This window comes from Camellia sinensis, chromosome 5 (genome assembly GCF_055761805.1).
Source record: "Camellia sinensis isolate YWXY chromosome 5, ASM5576180v1, whole genome shotgun sequence".
NCBI lineage: Eukaryota > Viridiplantae > Streptophyta > Magnoliopsida > Ericales > Theaceae > Camellia > Camellia sinensis.
In genome coordinates, this window is record NC_138965.1 from 30,740,846 (window position 1) to 30,747,266 (window position 6,421).

Sequence of the window (6,421 nt, forward strand, 5' to 3'; positions counted from 1 at the left end):
ATAATTGCGCCACAAAATAAATGCTAAAGAGAAATGCAATATCCACTCTAATCAAAGGATCTAGTATGTAAGACTACACCTTTCTGGGCCACTAGAGTTTTGACACATGGCTAGTTACAAATTACCATCAAATTGAGGATCTCCAAATGTGCATTTGACTTACATTTAGGTGGAATTTCATTACTCCCTCCGTCCCAAAATAATGATCCCTTTTAGAAAATTTAATTTTTTTTGGTAGTACAATTATTACATTTAAAAAAAGTTGATTTTTCAAAATGACACTTTTGATAATACATTTTTTGAGAATATCAATGTTATAATTATACTTTTTATATTGTTTATTAATTTAAAAAAAGGACAAAATAAAAAATTTATATTATTTTTGTACTTAATTTTAGAAGAAGGACTAATATTTTAAAATAATAAAAAATAGAATAAGAGACTAATATTTTGAGACAGAGAAAATACATTTTATGTGCTAGGATAGCAGCCCCTTGTCTCATTGTTATCTTATCTCATTATTAGAAAATGTGAAGCCTCATTTTCCCCAGGTGATGCCCTCCTTACTTGTTTCCTCAACTTTTGTTTATTTATTGCTTGCTTTATATATATTATGACTCTTGCTTGTTTCCTCAACTTTTCTTTATGGGTATGGCTTCTGTCCAGTCCGATCCCGGACTGGATCGTGTTGTTAGGTTCGTAGGGACTGTCACGGATTCCGTTTTGATAATTTGAACCGTTCAATGTGTAGAACTCGTCGAGTACTATATGCTTATAAAAAATCACGTTGATTGAATATCGATAGCTATGTGATCAAAATAGTTTTTTATCAACCGTTAATTTGTTCACCGTCTAATTTTTTTAATACGAAACTGATTTGATCATATAACTATCGATATCCGATCAATATGATTTTTTACAGGTATATAGTACTCGACGAGTTCTACACATTGAACGGTTCATATTATCAAAATGAGACCCGTGGTAAGTCTCTACAAATCGAACAACACGGTCCAATCTGATCCCGGACTGAACGAAGCCATACCCTTTGTTTATTTATTGCTTACTTTTATATATATTATGACTCAACCCTTCTATATTCATTTTGGAAGAGTTCTCTACCTCCTCTTTGCCTCTCCATCTCTTTCAATTTTTTTGAGGCTTCTTAAAGGTATGGATATTCTCCAGTTATTACTTTAGAATCATGTTAATGTTAGGGCTTTTTTTTTACAAGATGTTGATGTTGTTATTTGGAAAAAGTCAGAAATTTAACTTAAAAAGAACCTAATATTTTTCTTGTATTGCCAACCTTGAAGATTGCGATTTTTTCTCAACAGGCCAATTTTGGATTATGAATGAATGTCTTCCCTCCCTCAAGTGCCTGTTTAAATGCAGTACAAATGTTAAATTTTTATACAAACTGTTAGGTTTGCTTTTGAGAGAGTGATTTTCGAAAAAAAAAAAATTGGATGGAGAGTTTGGAAATTTTTTTGATTTGTTTAGTCTTGGAGTGGATTTGATATTTGTTATAATTGAGTAAATGTATGTGAGAAAAAAAAAATTGAGAAGGAGAGATAAGAGATAAAAAATGATTGATTGATATCTAAGAGAGAAAAAGTAATTTCTGAAATTTTTTGAAAAAGTCACAAACCAAACAAAATTTTAAATTTTTCTTAAAAAAAATAACTCTCCCAAAATCAAACCAAATAAGTCCATAATCTCTTGATGTCTGCTAACCACTTGGCCATCCCCTTGATGTGGTTTTGAAATCCTTTTTCACATGGTGCAGCAAAAACAATCACAGCCTTTCTAGTTGCTACCTTGGTTGAATTGTTTTCCTGCTAATAGTTTATCCACATGCATATGGGATAGAAATTTTGTCTTTCAGGTTTTATCCCTAAATTGTTGTGGATTGTTAAAAGAAATATGTACCCTTGGGGTTTTGGGAGTGGATTTTCATCGAAAGGCAGTTGAGGTCCCCTCATTTGTCTTTGTTCATAAAGAAAGCCAGTTACATTTTAACTATTTTCTAGGTTTTGGATGCATATAAGATGTTGCTAATAGTGACAAAACAATGCCTTAAATTTCTTTTGTATAGATTATATTATTTGTCAAAGATTTCATGGATTAATTTTGAGGAGATGTTTCAAATTGTTGGATTGTTTGATGTACAATGTTGGGACCATTTCCAAATAGCTTAAGCTTTTGAGATTAGTGATCTAACAATGTATCAGAGTTTTGATTTTGAGAGCACTCAAGTTCAAATCTCTCAGTTTACATTTGGTCCCCTGTCGCCATGTGCAAGACAGAGTTGCACATGAGAGAGGATGTTGGAGTACTTGATATACAATGAGCTCATTTCGTAACAGTCTACACTTTTGGGAGTAGTGGTGATCTAAGACAAAGTTGCATCTCATCACAACTATTATCCATAATATGTACATCTTCCAATATAATGTATGTTTACAATTTGTTGTTCATATATTGAAATTCAGCATTGTATGTTCTTTACCTCTTTAATTGGCCCTTGCAGTTGCCACTTCCATTTACAGTACACTGCAGACTAACATGTCCTTTTTTCACTGAGAGCTAACACCAATACAAACCCAAAAACTAACCTCATAAAAAGGGAAAAAAGAACGGCAGATGTCACTGCAGAAGTGGTACACAATGGTGGATGTCACTGCAGGAGCGTAAGATGGCGAGTCCAATCACCTCCTAGTGTGGTAGCTTGGCAATGCAACTGCTCTGACTGCTTCATGAGAGGAAACACTCAGTTCATTGTCCCTTTGGAAAAGTTTGAGCTTCTGGGAGACTCCAAACAGTTCCTCACAACATACACCTTTGGCACTGATACAGCGAAACACACATTCTGTAAGGTTTGTGGCATAACTTCATTTTATACTCCACGGTCATGTCCAGATGGGGTTTCTGTTACATTTAGGTGTGTTGACCCTGGAACACTAACCCATGTCGAGATTAAGCACTTTGATAGGAGGAATTGGGAGAAGTCATACCATCAAACTGGAATTGCTTCATGTTCACATCCTCCCAAAAAAGCAAAAATGATTTCATAGAAGTCTTTCTTTTTTCTTTTTCTTTTGTTGTTTTTTGTTTTTTGTTTTTTGTTTTTGCAGACATTGGTATCTTGCCTGCAGTGTGAACGTTGAGTATGTATGGTAAGAGATGGTTTTTATGAAAGAAGAAACTAGTATTAATATGGAGAATAATTTTTTTCTGTCATCAAATGTGCCTTTGTTGCCTAGTTTGATTTCTTGTCAAGTCTTCTCTTAATTCCAACCAATAGCCATTTCATACAATTTATATCATGTACCTGGTATAATTCTGGAAAAATACTTATTTTACTAATTGTGTTTATTTTTGTGTACATGTTCTGTCAGTGATTTATTTACGTTGTGTTTGGTTAGGGGATTTGGGGAGAGATTTGGAAAGGGAAAGTGAAAGGGAAAAGGTGTGTGAAACTAGGTGAAATATAGGTATGTTTTATTCACATTTCACTTACTTTTTTCATTTTCCTTTCCAAATCCCTCATCAAATCTCCCAACCAAACACAGCATTAGTCTAATATAGGTTTTGGGGGGAAATACACAGAAGTTGATGCATTCAATGGAGAAAGTTTGGAAATTATTTGAGTGAAATTTTGGAATCATATCATAATGGGATATTCTATTCTCGAATCTCTTTGTGCTCTATTCTTGACCTCATAACTTTTTGTGATATTGTCTCAATGTACTTTTAATGGCTGAATTCTATCTCAAAATTTACTTATCTTGAGAATTTCATAAAATTCAATGATTGAGAATGTATTAGGACAGACTGGTTGGGGATAGAACCCTTGACATTGAAAAATTATTGATTTTGTTTAATTTCATAAAAAAAAAAATGGAGTTATTACAGTTTGCATGATATTGAGGCCCAAATAGAAATGATTTTTATTTTTGTTTTTATTGAAGTCTTATAAATGCATGGTTGGATCATACTTCACTTATTGAATTCAACACCCCCAAAAAATTAAAAAATTGAAAAAAAAAATGATATTGTTCATCGACAATCCTCATTGTTTCTTTTCAAATCAACAATGAGTTCTTATCTCCTTAGGCCAAGTTTGGCAACATCAAAATAATCCATCTTTTTATCTTTTTATCTTTTTTTCATCACATCACCTCTCTACTTTTCTGCACATCTTTTCATAAAAAGACAAAAAATACACTTATTTAGGTCATTTCAAACAACCCCTTAATTGTCATTGATTTCATCAATAAGCATAAAAGTGTGACCTGCTCATGGCACCTCAAACAAAAGTAAAATGATAACCAGTCTCACTTTTTTTTCTTTTTAAATTGTGCATGTCATTTGTAAAACAGATAAAAATTGAGTGTTTTTTTTTTTATGTTTTTTTGTTTTTAATAAATATTTTTTAAATTTTAAGTAATTTTTTTAATTTTTTTTAAATATACCTTACTTAGATGTATTAAAATAGTGAAATATTTATGAAAAATATTTTTAAAAATTAATAAATATAAAAAAAATATGAAAAATATATTGAATTTTTGTATTTTTTGTATTTTTTTGGTATTTAGTGTATTTTTTTAAGTTTTTTTTTATTTATAAATATTATACTTTTTAAGTATATTTATATTAGGTGTGTCTAAAAAAATTTTTAAAAAAATTGTTTAAAATATTTAAAAAATTTATTGAAAACATTTAAATAAAAAAAATTTAAAAACTATTTTCTAAAATTTAAAACCAAACAAATTGATGGCATCCTACATCAGTTGCGGACGATATCTATAATAGATACAAAACGATGCATGACACCTTCATTATAAAGGAATTTTTTAGATTGGAGTTGAATGGTACATGTACGGGAAAGAAATACACCTTCTCGTATAATCCTGTTGACTAAATCCGTGCTCTTCCGTACGACATCGCTTTATCACCTGAAAACACAAACGTGAGCTAGCCGGCGGGTGTGTGCCGGAAACCTCTCCGATGCCTAAGTCAGTAAACTTGACAAGTAGACAAAGCTCTGTGTATTCAAGAAGCAAAGTTGTGTGTTGTGTTCTGTTACCTCCTCCAAGGTGATGTTTGTGAGCTTTTATAGGTTTCGAGTGGCACAATCCTAGTAGGACTCATACTCCTCCATGCAGAGTCTTCCTAGGATTCATACTCCTGAAAGATAATGCTTATCCTTCAACACCCCCCTCACTGCTTAAACCAAGTGAGATGGTTTGTACCATGGCCGAACTACAACATGACCGAAATAAACGTGACTATGCAGAGCCACTGAGTAGGCCGACCTACCTTAGTTCGGTTCTGCTTTTATTCCTCCTTATCTCGGTTCTCTCCTGCTCAACCCATGGCACGGTTGGACCAAACTTAACAAATTGCGACCGGCATAACTCCTAGGTCGGTCTAACTCAAAGGTACCGCTAGACCGACCTATTCAGGATACATCATGACCGGACTAACTCTGAGACCGGCCTAGCTCCAACTTGCCCGGACCAAAGTAGCTTTACTATTCTTGAGCCGAAGTAACTTTATCTCTCTTGGGCCGGAGTAACTTTTACATTTCTATTGGGCCTTTTTACCCAGTCCTTCGTACTTTGGGCCATAAAGTTCATGTCACAGCTCGGCCCAATTTTTACCAAAAATTACCCTCTCAATTGCCCCTTAATTCCATCTACACAGCATGATTGGGATTACCAGTCTACCAGCCGAGCTGAAGTTTTCAAGCCTTTCCAGCCGAGCCAAAAACCCTTTAGCCTTTAAGCCAAGCTAATTTTACTCCGGGCTCTGTTTTGTCCGGTCAAAACGTCTCTTCAATCACAGCGACTGTAACGCTTCCCTTTCCAATGACACGTGGCAGATTCTGATAGGCTGGGGGCAGCTGTCATGCCGCCCTCGTACTACGAAATTTTTGAACAGTTCCCGCCCTTTCTCTTTCTCTTTCCACAAAACAAACATTCTGTCCTTTTGGATTAACCACTCTACCATTACCTTTCTTCTCTCTCTACCCTGTGTTCTTGCTGTTCTTCCGTTGCACCTGAAGACTGATTTTGCTGCCACTTTCCCATCTCCAGTTCCCTCTTTTTCAATCTGGTAAGCCAATCCATTTTTCCTCCTCTGTTTTGCTTTCGTATTTTGTTTTCAATGTTTATGCGAAACATTTTTGCCCATTTTCTGGTTTGCCTCTGTACTTTTATTTGGAAAAAACTTTATCATAGAACACTTGAATATATGCCATATCCTGTAGAATACTGGTTTTCAATCCAAAATCATCATTTAACCGAACTAGGACACTGTTCGTACTAGATGTAAGCCTTATCAAGATATAATCGAACTAGAAAAAATGCATAAGATAGAATGCATCGAGATAATAAGTTTCCATCTTCTGATT

The 6,421-nt window shown here is 34.0% G+C and overlaps 1 long non-coding RNA gene across 1 annotated transcript; it reads left to right on the forward strand.

The window, feature by feature from the left end:
* The first annotated feature begins 558 nt into the window (after nucleotides 1-558).
* Nucleotides 559-3,243, forward strand: LOC114263295 (uncharacterized). The gene is made up of 2 exons (XR_014329303.1): nucleotides 559-1,171; nucleotides 2,534-3,243. It is a non-coding gene; the product is annotated as an uncharacterized LOC114263295 (long non-coding RNA).
* The last annotated feature ends 3,178 nt before the right edge of the window (nucleotides 3,244-6,421 follow it).